General features: G+C 48.7%; 1 protein-coding gene and 1 pseudogene across 1 annotated transcript in view; both read right to left on the reverse strand.

Moving 5' to 3' along the window:
* Positions 1-14088, reverse strand: part of LOC105497383 (aspartate-rich protein 1-like) — a 116321-nt gene extending 102233 nt beyond the window's left edge. The window contains exons 1-2 of the mRNA XM_071079867.1: positions 13866-14088; positions 8988-9066 (exon numbers count right to left, since the gene is read on the reverse strand). The gene's annotated coding sequence lies outside the window, so the exon portion shown is untranslated. The remainder of the gene's footprint in view (positions 1-8987; positions 9067-13865) is intronic.
* On the reverse strand, positions 2769-4846 carry LOC139358389 (immunoglobulin lambda constant 6-like; annotated as a pseudogene).
* Positions 14089-14967: the final 879 nt, after the last annotated feature.

Here is a 14967-nt window from a genome sequence, read left to right on the forward strand (position 1 = left end):
AACAGGGTGCCACCTTCCCCCTGCACCAGCTACAGGTGGAGTCGATACAACAGGTCAGTACACACCCCATGGGGCACCCACACTCCTCTCCACTCCTGCCTGAGTCTTTGATGAAATTGAAACGGTGCTGTCCTAGCAGCCGCACTACTGAGGCTGGCACAGCACTTGTAGAAGCAGCCTGACCCCAGGCAGATCTGGGGCCTCAGCCCTTACTCTGGTGCCACCTCCCAAACTGGCTGGTCTATGAGGTCAGGGACCTGCTGTCACACAGTCGGAGCTCCTCCTTCTTCCACTACCAGCTACCAACTGAGGGTTGCTGGCCCTGGCTGATGCCTATAACCACAAAGCTTCCTATGTCACCTGCTTACCAGGAAACAGCCAGGTCAGGCTAGTGACTCACAATGTCCAGCCCCACAACCCCACCCAATGCCTCACAATGCCCATCCCTGCTGCTGCCCACCTTGTGGCCACCCTGCCCCTCTGTGGTGATGGTACTACTCAGGCTTTTATTCACCCTGGGCTGCCTGAGCTTTCCAGTCCTGAGGAAAGTGCGAGGGAGTTATTATTGGAAGTCACCCTTGGCAAGAAACTCAATAGAAAACCCTGGTACAACCGGGTGTGGTGGCTCACGCCAGTAATCCTAGGGCTTTGGGAGCCTGAGGGGGGTGGATCACTAATATCATCTCTACTAAAAATATAAGAATTAGCCTGGCATGGTAGTGGGCGCTTGTGGTCTCATCTACTCAAGAGCCTGAGGCAGGAGAATTGTTTGAACCCGGGAGTTACAGGTTGCAGTGAGCCAAGATCATGCCATTGAACTCCAGCCTAGGCGAAAGAGAGAAATTCTGTCTCAAAAAAAAAAAAAAAAAGAGAGAGAGAGAGAGAGACATTATGTTCATCTGGAAGAACGGGTAAGGCTAAAGGCAGTGGAAATGACTGCAGTGGATGGAAAAGTCTTGTGATCATTTGGGAGAGAGAACAGGAAGCGCTAGATGATTAGATGTGGAAGAACAGGGCAAGTAAAAGGAAAAACAGGCTGCCGAGGCTCTAGTTTGAAGGACTGGGTAAATAGCAATGACTTTCTCCTACGCAGAGAATGGAGGAAGAGGAATAGGAATGGGGAATAAGATAGTTTTCAGTTGGGTGCAATGACTCACGACTGTAATCCCAGCACTTTGGGAGGCCGAGCTGGGCGGATAATGAGGTCAGGGGTTTGAGACTAGCCTGGCCAACATGGGGAAACCGCATCTCCACTAAAATTACAAAAATTAGCCAGATGCGATGGTGGGTGCCTGTAGTCCCAGCTACTCAGGAGACTAAGGCAGGAGAATCACTTGGACCAAGGTCGCGGAGTTTGCAGTGAGCCGAGATCGTGCCACTGCATTCTAGCCTGAGTGACAGAGTGAGACTCCGTCTCAAAAAAAAGGGATAGTTTTGGACTCTTAAGTATTGCATTCAAATGGAGCTCTCTGGTAGAAAATTAGATAGAACCTCTGTAGGATAACTCCATTCTGTGACATCACAAGTCATGTTTAAAAAAAAACGCACACACAAAGTCAAACCATTACAGAAATTTCCTAAAATTTACACACTAAAATATGACAACTTTTTAGTTATTACTTTCCTTTTTATTTATTGATTGATTTTTTTTTTTGAGATGGAGACTTCGCTCTGTCACCCAGGCTGGGGTGCAGTGGCCGGATCTCAGCTCACTGCAAGCTCCATCTCCGGGGTTTAGGCCATTCTCCTGCCTCAGCCTCCTGAGTAGCTGGGACTACAGGCGTCCGCCACCTCACCCGGCTAGTTTTTTGTACTTTTTTTTTTAGTAGAGACGGGGTTTCACCGAGTTAGCCAGGATGGTCTCGATCTCCTGACCTCGTGATCCACCCGTCTCGGCCTCCCAAAGTGCTGGGATTACAGGCTTGAGCCACCGCGCCCGGCCTAGTTATTACTTTCTTAGAGCAACTTTGAATTTACAATCGTAGTGAATGAGGTGTCATGTAAAATAAAGCTGCTATAAAAAAATGACATTTAAATTTTTTTGTCATCAGAGCATATAAAAAACAATTGCAGCCATGGGTATGGCAGGGATTGCTTTAAAAAGCTGTGTCTAATGAGGGGAGCTGGAAAGAAAAGAGACTTGGGGGCTAGGTGCGGTGGCTCACACCTGTAATCCCAACACTTTGGGAGGCCTACGCAGGCGGATCACCTGAGGTCAGGAGGAGTTTGAGACCAGTCTTGCCAACATGGCAAAACCCCGTCTCTACTAAAAATACAAATATTAGCCGGGCCTTGAAGTGGGCAACTATAATCCCAGCTATTCGGGAGGCTCAGGCAGGAGAATTGCTTGAACCCAGGAGATGGATGTTGCAGTGAGCTAAGATGGTGCACAGGGAATCCAGGCCTAGAGTAGGATTTCCAGGCTGAGGAAAGAGAGGCCGTGGGTCAGGGGAAGGTCCAGACCAGGACAGGGACAGAAGGTGTATCTGGAGGCTCAGCCAGAAATAGCTCCCTCCAAAACGCAGGCAGCGAGTTGGAGGGTGAGCTGCAAGGAGGAAGAGGAGGGGGGAGAGAATGGATGGACCGGTGTTCAGTGAGCTGACTCCCCTTACCCTGGCCTATTTCCCCAGGGGACATGCCTGGGAGCCTGTGATCCTCTCCTCCAGGCTGCTTTCCCACTGGTGCCAGGATTCCCCCAACGCCACACTGAGAACCCAGGAGAAGCATCAAATTGTATGAGAGATAAGAAATGAAGAGAGGGAGCAGGATTTCTGGTTGACAAAGGATGTTTAATGAGGGTTTACTGGGTACAGGGAGAAGGGCTGGATGGCTTGGGATGCAGAGACACCCGTCCCCTGGGATTCTGCAGCTCCAGGCCCCCATAGGTGGGTGACGGGTTGGGAACCTATGAACATTCTGCAGGGGCCACTGTCTTCTCCACGGTGCTCCCATCATGCGTGACCTGGCAGCTGAAGATGTTGCGGGACCTCCACTGCTCAGGCGTCAGGCTCAGATAGCTGCTGGCCACATACTTGTTGCTCTGTTTGGAGGGCGCAGTCATCTCCATGTCCTGGGTGATGGGGGTACCATCTGCCTTCCAGATCACCGTCAAGATTCCTGGATAGAAGTCACTCATGAGACACACCAGTGTGGCCTTGTTGGCTTGCATCTCCTCAGAAGATGGCGGAAACAGAGTGACTGAGGGGTGGCCTTGGGCTGACCTGTGTGGACAAAGGAGGGTGTGAGAGATGGCAGAGGTAGCGTGGGGTGCTGTGGAGCACCTCTCTCTGTCTCAAGTCTCTGGGAGGGTTCATGGTGTGGCCATCTGGTCCACCCAGGGTCTCTCCCCCCATCTTAATTCCCTCCTTTCCACTAGAGCCCTCTGGAGAGCAGACAACCCTGCACATTCCTAGGGGCCTTCCCAAGTCACCTTTGCCAGGTGTCCTGGCTCAGTCATTTCCTCTGCAGCCTTGGTTTCCCCGTGTGTACCCAGAGCAGGCTGTGCTCCCTCCTTCTTGGTTTCTGGAGTCTGAGTTTGGAAACCAGGAGTCTCTCCCACAGCACACAAAACTGTTCTGGCAGTGTGTGGGGAGGCCTATGCCTGGCATGGCCTGGAGCCTCCCGTCCCCTGGGACACCAGGCTGTGCCCCAGCCTGGCCCACTCACCTCTCCTGGTGAAGCACAGGCTCCACCCGGACAAACCCTGGGGCTCTGCCGTCGACCCCGTCCCACCAGCCCGGCCACAGGACCCTTCACATTGGCTGGGTTCTTGGGGCTGTTCCCCCAGACTTTGGGTCACTGCAGCCCCATGGCCACCCCAGCAGCCTCTGATGCCCCTGGACTTCACCTGGTGGCCCTGGAGTTCTCTGCACCCCCGTTTACTGCCTGCTAGTCACCTCCTGAGTCTAAGGTGCCATTCCTCAAATGAAGACTGGAGGTTGACCAGTGAACAGAGAGACAGTGGGCCCCAGAGGTGACAGGGCTCCAGGGACAGACACATCTCTGCCCCAAGAGACCCCCTCCTTTCTTGTTACTGTCCTGGGATAGCTGAGCTCTTGGACCTCGCCCAGTCTCATCTTTCCCTTGGTGTCCCCATGTCCTCATGACCCAGCACAAGCCACAGAGCTGCAGCCTAGAACCAGAGTCCTGTGCCTTCCCCTTGGAGTGACTCCTGTGTCCCCAGGCCCCCGTGTGGCCCTCCCAGGCTGGATGAGCACCCAGCCCTCAGCCTAGACCCGGGGGTCCAGGGGACTGTCTCCAAGACCACTGCAGGGCCCCTCATCAGAACTGGCCTCTGTCCCTCACTCAGACATCTGCCCTGGGAGAGGCAGGGAGCCCTGACCCTGCCCAATCTCAGCCCAGGCACCGGGCAAAGGCTGTGTCCTGCTGTTGGAACCTGAAGGCGGCTGTTCCCACTGTGGTGGCCCTTCCTGCAGGATACCCTGAGACTAGCCCGCTTCCCCCAGACTCCATGGAGAAAGGAAGAGTTCCATGCTTAAGACTTGGAGGGCAGAGAAGAAGCCCCAGAGAAAGAAAGCAGACTTTTCCAGAGACAGGAGAGGGTGGGACAGGCTGGGGAAAGTTGTCAGAGCCACGTACCTAAAACGGTGAGCTGGGTCCCGCTGTCAAGCACATGCCTCAGTGAATTATGCTTGGATTGAAACCTCCGGGACCAGCACCTGGGGCCAGTCCAGGAGCTGTGCTGGAGCAGGAACCTGCTGGGTGTGAGGGGCACAGGGCTGCAGTGTGGAGGTTGTGACCTAGGCACAGGGCAGGGGGTGCCCAGTATCCCAGTAGTGTCTCTGTGCCTGTTCCCTGTCTGAGGCAGGTGCCGTCCACAGCCTTGGAGTCACCGCAGCCTGTGTCCCACTCTCAGAAGCTGTTGGTGCCGATGGCAACCTGGCCCAGTGAGTCCGAGCAACTCCCTGAGTGACACATCCCCTCAGGCAGCTGTGCGGTGTGGCTGAGGAGTGCTGAGCTGGCTCAGACCTGCCCAACCTCACTTGGCTCCATTTTAAGGGCCTCTGAAATACGCCACAAGTGTCCCCAGTCAAGCCAGGCTGCCAGGCTGACTTCCTCCCTGGACCAGGTTGCTGGGTCATTCCCGACTCAAGAGGAGATTCCTCTGCTTTCATATCTATCCATGGAGATGCAGCTCAGTCTCACTTTCTTCATGAAGCCTTTTCTGATCATTCATTCCATCTGTCCACCTATTCATCTGTCTTTGCATCCATCTATCATCTATCCATTCATCCATCCGTTTACCTGTCCGTCCATCCATAAATGAATCCTGTCTACCAGGCACTGTTTTCTGTGCTGGGGACATGGTGTGGTCCTCCATGCTCTCACCCCCATCTCTCCGAGGTCATGGCCAACAAGGCACTCCTCATGGTCATGTCCAAAGTCCTTCTGCTGTACCTGGTGTCTCTGCTGGATGTGACACGGGGCTGCCCCTCTTTCCAGTGACTCTTTTCCCCTTGGGGTCTGACTCCCGTTTCCTCTTCCCCTGGCATCTGTTTCTCCATGGCCTATGCCTGGCTGCTGACTACCCCAGACCGCCACTCAGTCCTCTTTCTTGGCCATCTTCACACTCTGTGACCCCTACTCTTGCCCACATGGTGAGGCTGGAGTCTATCCCAGCTCCAAACCCTCTCAGCTCAACTGCCTACTGACCATGCCCAGTGAACTACCCAACAGGACTCTCAAATCACATCCAGAGGAGATGACTACCTTCCCCCAGCCCAGCTCATTTTCCACCTTCAACTCATCACAATGACCATGGGCGGTCTCAGCCCCTCAGCCAGAAACCTGGAGTCCCTGGACTCAGTCACCTCGCCTCCCACACTGAAATGGCTTCTGCGTACTTAGCTACTGCATTTAGACATTATTATTTTTTTTTTTTTTTTTGCTTTGAGACAGAATTTCGCTCTGTCGCCCAGGCTGGCATGATCTCACTACAACTCTGACTCCCAGGTTCTAGGCAATTCTGTCTCAGCCTCCAGAGTAGCTGGGATTACAGGCATGTGCCACCACAGCCGGCTAATTTTGTATTTTCAGTAGAGATGGGGTTTCACCATGTTGGCCAGGCTGGTCTCGAACTCCTGACCTCTGGTGATCTGCCCACCTTGGCCTCCCAAAGTGCTGGGATTACAGGCATAAGCCACCGTACACGGTGACATTCCCTTTAAAGCTAAAAGAAGGCTCAATATAATTAAGAAACAATAAAACCACCTTCTGAGACTCCAAAACCATAAGAAGAGTGAACTTTGCTTTTCTGCATTTTAATCTCAAACTCTCTTTGGTACAAGGATGTGGTGTTGAGCTGGGGCTTACTGGGTGCAAGCTCCCTGCCAGGGGTTCAGACCGGAGTGTTTCTACCTTAGAAGCTGGTCTAGTACTTGGTGATTGGTTTTGTGATGTGAACATAAGATTTTTCTTTGTTTATTTGCTTATTTATTTGTTGAGACAGGATCTCACTCTGACACCCAAACTGGAGTGAAGTGGCGCCATCACAGCTCACTGCAGCCTTGATCTCCTGGGCTCAAGTGATCCTCACACCTCAGCCTCCTGAGTAGCTGGGACCACAGGCATGTGTTACCACGCCCAGCTATTTTTCTTGTAATATTGTTTTGTAGAAATGGGGTCTCACCATGTTGCCCAGGCTGGTCTCGAGCTCCTGGGCCACCCAAAGTGCTGGGATTATAGGCATGAGCCACCATGCCCAGCGAGATTTTCTTTTTTCTTTTTGGAGACAGAGTCTTGCTCTGTCGCCATGTTGGAGCACAGTGATGCGACCTCGGCTCACTGCAACCTCCGCCTCCCAGGTTCAACTGACAGTCCTGCCTCAGCCTCCAACTAGCTGGGACTACAGGCGCACACCACCAAGCTCACCTAATTTTTCTATTTTTAGTAGAGATAGGGTTTCACTATGTTGGCCATTATGGTTTCAAACTCCTGAACTCATGATTCACCCACCTCAGCCTCCCAAAGTGCTAGGATTACAGGTGTAAGTCACCCTGCCTGGCCTTTATTTTTTATTTTCAAGAAAAACTTTGTTTTTTGAGATGGAGTCTCGCTCAGTCACCCAGGCTGGAGTGCAGTGGCGGCATCTTGGCTCACTGCAACCTCCGCCTCCCAGGTTCAAGTGATTCTCCTACTTCAGCCTCCAAGTTGCTGGGACTACAGGCACGTGCCACCATGCCTGGCTAATTTTTCTTTTTGTTTTTGATTTTGGTTTTTGGAGCCTCCCAAGTAGTTGGGATTACAGGCATGCACCACCACGCCTGGCTAATTTTTCTTTTTGTTTTTGATTTGGGTTTTTTGAGCCTCCCAAGTAGTTGGGATTACAGGCGTGCACCACCACGCCTGGCTAATTTTTTGTATTTTTAGTAGAGATAGGGTTTCTCCACGTTGGCCAGGCTGGTTTTGAAATTCCAACCTCAGGTGATCCGCCCTCCTCGGCCTCCCAAAGTGATGGGATTACAGGTGTGAGCCACCACACCTGGATCCATTTTTATAATTGCACTCAAACATGCATAGCATCAATATTTCCACTTTAGTTTTAAACGTACAGCTCGTTGGCACTAACTACATTCACACTATTGGGCAACCTTCACCACCATCCATCTCCAGAACTCTTTCATCTTCCCAAACAGAAACTCTAAACCCATTAACTACAGTCCCCCATTCTTCCTTCCCCCTCGCCCTGATAACCTCAAATCTACTTTCTGTCTATGTGAATTTGCCAATTCTAGGTACCTCATAAAAGTGGATTCAAATGACATTTGTTTGTGGCTGGCCTATTTCACTAAGTATATCTTCAAGTTTCATCCATGTTGTAGAAGATTTTTGAAATCAATTTAAAAATAATTAACAACTAAAACCTATGAAGACCTATTCAGAGTAGTACAGCCAGGCGCAGAGGCTCACGTCTGTAATCCCAGCACTGTGGGAGGCCGAGGCGGTGGTGGGAATCACCAGGCCAGGGGATTGAGACCATCCTGGCTAACACAGTGAAACTCCACCTCTACTAAAAATACAAAAAAATAGCTGGGCATGGTGGCACACACCTGCAGTCCCAGCTACTTGGGAGGCTGAAGCAGGAGAATCGCTTGAACCCAGGAGGTGGAGCTTTCAGTGAGCCAAGATTATGCCACTGCAGTCCAGCCTGGGCAACAGAGCAGGACTCTGTCTTAAAAAAACTTTTTTAAAAAAAGGCTCAAATGTGTCCTTTGAAAAGTGTGTTGGGTCTGTCAGTATACAGTATATAAAATGTATGAAAGGTAGCCTGTTCCAGAGTTATGTTTGTAAAGCTGAGGACCCTCTGCATATACACAGCACACCCTTTCCCTGCACCACAGTATCTTCAAAAATTCTTCCCTCCAATCCTTTTTTTTTTTTTTTTTGGAGACAGGGTCTCACTCTGTCACCCAGGCTGGAGCGCAGTGGCATGATCACAGCTCACTGCAGCCTTGACCTCCTCAAGTGATCCTCCCATCTCAGCCTTCTGAGTAGCTGGGATTATAGGCATGAGCCACTACACCCAGTTAATTTTTTTTTATTTTTTATTTTTAGAGATGGGGTCCCACAATGTTGCCCAGCTCATCTGGAACTCCTGCATACAAGCAATCCACCCACCTTGGCCTCCCAAAATGCTGAGATTATAGGTGTGAACCACCACACCTGGCCTCCAATCTCTTCAAATTTCAGAACCTTACCTTTCTATCACTATAACACTATTTCCCTCACAGGATGCATGGTTATCATCAAGAAAGGCAGGCAGTAAGGGTGAAGATTTTTAGCATTTCTCTCAGTCCCATTTGGTGCTTACATCTTATTTTGGGTTGCACTTGACACCTTGACATATGGAATACTTGTCAGTTAGGCGTACAACAGCCTTAGAGTGATCATGTGGGTAATCTTGATGAGAGATATGATCATTAAATTCTAACCAAAATGTAGCATCCAAACATAAGACAAATACTTACAAGTGATAAATCCTGTATGATAGAGAGGATAACGGTGCCCAACTCTGATAATCTGTCCCAAATCAAGGCAGTAACATTTCTGCAAAGAAAAAAAAACAAAAGCATGTCTGCTAGTTCCTGGCCTGTGTTAGAGAAGGCTCTTTCTAGGGGCACCAGAGGGAATGGAGTGTAATTCAAACTGGAAGCCTTTTAAAGTGAGCTAGCTCACCTATTGAGGTTACACCTTTTAACTCCACTCCACTGCAGTAGTCAGGACTCTTGTTCCAAGTGACAGAAACCCCACTCAAACTAGCTTAAGCCTAAAGACAGATTTATGGACTGTCTCATGGAATTCATAAACAAGACAGTTCTGACTATCTCTCAGAACTCATTGGCCTTAAGAACTCTGTGGAGCCAGAGACTCAAACACCACTCTCTTCTCTTGTCATGTCTCCGTTTCTTTGAGATTTGTCCTTCTTTCTCAGTAACTCCCCCAACACTCTAGTTCACATTATCTGAAGCATGGTTACAGGGAGCTCCGAAATTTTATATTTTGCAATCAGAAAGCCTACTTCAACCCTTTTTCAGTCTCCGTTTGAAAAATCTGTGTAAGGACACTAATTGAACTGGCCTGGGCAGGTGCGTTCCCTTGAATCAATCAGCACTGGGCATAGGACAAGTTCACATAATAATCGGGCAACCTAGAAAAAGGAAGTAAGGAGCAGAGGCAGCCCTTAGAAGGCAAGTAGTGCCAGAACGACATTCCCATGGGTGTTCTCTGCATCAACACCCCTACCATCCTGATGTTTTCTTTTGCATTCATTAAATTTGTGTGAGTCTGGAGAAATATACCATCTTCATGGATTGGAATACTCAATATCATAAAGATCAGTTCTCAAAGTAATTTGTAGATTACATGTAATTCTTATCAAAATCTAAACAGATTTCTTTCTTTTCTTATTTATTTATTTCTTTAGAGACAGAGTCTCGCTCTGTCACCCAGGCTGGAGTGCAGTGGTGCAATCTCGGCTCACTGCAAGCTCTGCCTCCCGCATTCACGCCACTCTCCTGCCTCAGCCTCCCAAGTAGCTGGGACTACAGGTGCCCGCCACGACGCCCGGCTTTTTTTTTTTTTCTTTTGTATTTTTGGTAGAGACGGGGCTTCACGGTTTTAGCCAGAATGGTCTCGAGTTCCTGACTTTGTGATTGGCCTGCCTCAGCCTCCCAAAGTGCTGGGATTACAGATGTGAGCCACTGCATCCAGCGCTTTTTTTTTTTAAACAAACAGTCATCATTAGGATGAATCTCAACATATTTCTTAATAAATAGTGACAAGCTGATTCTAATTTTGTTTTTAGAAAGCGTCTTGCTCTGTTGTCTAAGCTGGAGTATAGTGGTGCAATTACAGCTCACTGAAGCCTCAAACTCCTGGGCTCAAGCAATCCTCCCGCCTCAGTCTCTCCAAGTGCTAGGATTACAGATGTCTGCCACCACGCCCGGCTAATTCTAAATTTATATGAAAATGCAGGCTGGTTGTGGTGGCTTATGCCTGTAATCCCAAAATTTTGGGAAGCAGAGGCGGGTGAATCACCTGAGGTCAAGAGTTCGAGATCAGCCTGGCCAACATGGCAAACCCCGTCTCTACTATAAAAACACAAAAAAGTTAGCCAAGTGTAGTGACACATGCCTGTAATCCCAGCTACTTGGGAGGCTGAGACAGGAGAAACACGTGAACCTGGGAGGCAGAGGTTACAGTGAGCTGAGATTGCACCATTGTACTCCAGCCTGGGCAAAAAGAGCAAAACTCTGTCTCAAAGAAAAAAAAAAAATGCAAAGGGCCAAGAGTAGTCAAAATACTGGCTTGTTCTGAAATCTCTGGTCTATGAGATAATCTACTTCTTTTTTTTTTTTTTTTTTTTTGAGACAGAGTCTCCTCGCTCTGTTGCCCAGGCTGGAGTTCCTTGGTGTGGTCTTGGCTCACTGCAAGCTCTGCCTTCTGGTCTCACGCCATTCTCCTGCCTCCACCTCTCAAGTAGCTGGGACAACAGGCACCCACCACCACCCTCGCTAATTTTTTGTGTTTTTAGTAGAGACAGGGTTTCACCGCGTTAGCCAGGATGGTCTCGATACCTGACCTCGTGATCTGCCCGCCTCTGCCTCCCAAAGTGCTGGGATTACAGGCATGAGCCACCGTGCCCAGCCAGACGAGATGATCTACTTCTTACTGACTTCAAGATGTGATAAAAGGCTTGGCACAGTGGCTTATGCCTGTAATGCCAACACTGCGAGGCTGAGGTGGGAGGATTACTTGAGGTCAGGAATTGGAGACCAGTCCAGGCAACATGGCAGGAGCTTGTTTCTGCAGAAAAAGTCAAAAAAAACACAAATAGCTGAGCATGATGATACACACCTGTAGCCCCAGCTATCCAGGAGGCTGAGTCAGGATGATTATTTGAGCCCAGGAGTTCAAGGCTATAGTGGCTGAGGTGGGCGGATCACGAGGTCAGGAGGGCAAGACCATCCTGGCTAACATGGTGAAACCCTGTCTCTACTGAAAATACAAAAAATTAGCTGGGCATGGTGGAAGGTGCCTGTAGTCCCAGCTACTCGGGAGGCTGAGGCAGGAGAATGGCATGAACCTGTGAGGAGGAGCTTGCACTGCACTGCAGCCTGGGCGACAAAGTGAGACTCCGTCTCAAAATAAACAAAACAAAACAAAACAAAGGAAAGAAAGAACAAAACCCTAGCAGAATGCTGCCCATAGCGCATCTTCACTCAGGAATGCCCATTTGGCCACACAGTAGCTCTCAGGAAAAAAACATTAATTAGTTCACCAATAGAGCAAGGAAACTCACTCATTAGCTTTAGGTCTGTTTTAGGGCAGATATGTTAATGGTCTAAAATATCACAGAGTTATTCCAAGAAGCATTCGTTGAGAATGTATTCTCTTTATGTTCTACCCTACTCCTTCTACCTTGGTCTCCAGCATTCTGATTTTCCAATATCCTTATGCACTGTGCCCTTTTTAATTTTTGACACAGAGTCTCACTCTTGCAGGCTGGAGTGCAGTGGTGCCATCGCAGCTCGCACCTCACTGCAACCTCCACCTCTTGGATTCAAGTGATTCTCAAACTTCAGCTTCCTGAGTAGCTGGGATTACAAGCACGTGCCAACGCGCCCATCTAATTTTTGTATTTTTAGTAGACACAGGGTATCACCATGGTGGCTAGGCTGGTGTCAAACCCCTGGCCTCAAGTCACTCGTCCACCACTGCCTCCCAAAGTCTTGGGATTACAGGCAAGCCACCGCATGCAGCCTGTTGTGCTCGCTTTATATATGGAAATACTGGTATGTTTGTTGGTGTAATACTATTGTTTTGGCCTGAATCTGAAATCTGAATTATTTTGTATTGAGACTATTCATGGAGTTTTTTGATTCACTAAAATTCCAAATTGAACAAGGATACACTTAATTAATTTAAAAATAATTTTTCCAGTCTGAGTGCAGTGGCTCACACCTGTAATCCCAGCACTTTGGGAGACCAAGGCGGGTGAATCATTTGAGGTTTGAAGTTCAAGACCAGTCTGGCCAACATGGCAAAACCCCGTCTCTACAAAAAATACAAAAATTACCCGGCTGTGGTGGCACAAGCCTGTAATCCTAGTTACTCAGGGGGATGAAGTGGGAGAATCACTTGAACTCAGGAGGCGAAGGTTGCAGTGAGCCAAGATCTCACCACTGCACTCCAGCCTGGGTGACAGAGCGAGGGACTCTATCTCAAAAAATAATAATAATTTTTCCATATTTCACACTTCTATACTATCTTCGAGAGTCAGAAAATAACACCAACAAAACAGAGCATCTGATGCAATAATAATTTTTTTTTTTTTTGAGGTGGAGTGGAGTTTCCCTCTGTCACCCAGGCAGGAGTGCAGTGGCACAGCCTCAACTACTGCAACCTCTGTCTCCCTGGTTCAAGCTATTATCGTGCCTCAGCTTCCAAGTGGCTGGGATGACAGGCACCTGCCACCGTGCCTGGCTAATTTTTGCATTTTTACTAGAGACGGGTTTTTGCCATGTTGCCCAGGCTGGTTTCAAACTCCTGACAGGTGATCCACCCACCTTGGCCTCGCAGAGTGCTGGGATTACATACGTGAGCCACTGCGTCCAGCTAGTGATACAATAATATCATTCTTAGCTCTGGTTCAAAGACTTTTTGAAGAAGCAGATAATGAACATGAGAGAATTGAAACTGACTTGGGGAATCGATTAAAATCTCCATCTAGGTCAGGCGCAATGGCCCACACCTGTAATCCCAGCACTTTGGGAGGCCAAGACAGGCGGATCACTTGAGGTCAGGAGTTCGAGACCAGCCCAGCAAACATACTGAAACCCCATCTCTACTAAAAATACAAACATTTGCTGGGCGTGTTGGTGTGCACCTGTAATCCCAGCTACTCAGGAGGCTGAGCCACGAGGATCACTTCAACCCAGGAGGTGGAGGTTGCAGTGAGCCACGATCATGCCACTGTACTCCAGCCTGGGCAACAGAGTGAGACCCTGTCTCAAAAAAAAAAAAAAAATTCCCCATTCATACACGATGAAACCGAAAGATCAAAAGAAAGCAGTGATTTTTTTCGAGCAAAACACACTGCTTGGTGTCAATAAAAAGATTACAGTCCTAACCTTTTCCCCAAGAATTCTGTCAGATAATCTCAAAGTCATCAAAATGAAATGGGATTATTTAAACATGAAGGACTTTTAAGAAAAATATTTGGCCAGGCACGGTGACTAATGCTTGTAATCCCAGCACTTTGGAAGGCCGAGGCTGGTGGATCACCTGAGGTCAGGAGTTCAAGACCAGCCTGGCCAACATCATGAAACCCCGTCTCCACTAACCTTAAAAAAATTGGCCAGGCACGGGGGCGGGTGCCTCCAATTCCAGCTACTCAGGAGGCTGAGGCAAGACAATCACTTGAACCCAGGAGGTGGACGGTGTGCGCCTGTAATCCCAGTTACTGGAGAGGCCTAGGCACGAGAATTGCTTGAGTTCAGGAGATGGCAGTTGCAGTGAACTGAGATCTCACCACTGCACTCCAGCCTGGGTGACAGAATGAGAAGGCCTGAAAAAAAAGAAAAAAAAAATCAGTGCTATTTTATCTTAAGTGTTTTATGATTAAATGTCTACAATTGTCTTTTGTACTAAGTTTATTATTTTTATTGTATTAAACTTTAGATGCATGGGGCACATGTGCAGGTGTGTTCCATGAGTACACTGCAACATGCTAAGGTTTGGGCTTCTAGTGAACCCATCACCCAAACACTGACCATAGTACCCAATGAGCAGTTTTTCAACCCTTTCCCCTCCTTCCCTCCCCACCTGTGGAGCTCCCAGGGTCTGTTATTTCCATCTTTATGTCCATTTGAACCAACTGTTTAGCTATTTATTTATTAATTTATTTTTGAGACACAGTCTCGCTCCTTCACCCTGCCTGGAGTGCAGTGGTGCCATCTCAGCTCACTGCAACGTTCACCTCCTGGGTTCAAGTGATTCTCCTGTCTCAGCCTTCTAAGTAGCTGGGATTACAGGCACGTGCCACCACACTGGGCAAACTTTTGCAATTTTAGTAGAAATGGGGTTCCACCATGTTGGCCAGGCTGGTATCGAACTCCTGACCTCAGGTGATCCACCTGCTTTGCCCTCCCAGTGTGCTGGGATTATAGGTATGAGCCACTGTACCTTGCCTATTTTTAAATAATACTTAATTTTCTTTGATTTTTCTAAAAATTTAGAGTACAATTATATAATGATGTTAACCTTTTTGGGAGGTGGGACGGGGTCTCACTCAGTCACCCAGGATGGAGTGCAATGGCTCAATCATGCTTCCCTGCAGCCTCAAATTCCTGTGCTCAAGTGATCCTCCCACCTCAGCCTCCCAAACAGCTGGGACCACAGGCATGCACCACCATGCCCAGCTCATTTTTCTATTTTTGTGGAGAC

The sequence above is a fragment of the Macaca nemestrina genome, chromosome 15 (assembly GCF_043159975.1).
Source record: "Macaca nemestrina isolate mMacNem1 chromosome 15, mMacNem.hap1, whole genome shotgun sequence".
Lineage (NCBI taxonomy): Eukaryota > Metazoa > Chordata > Mammalia > Primates > Cercopithecidae > Macaca > Macaca nemestrina.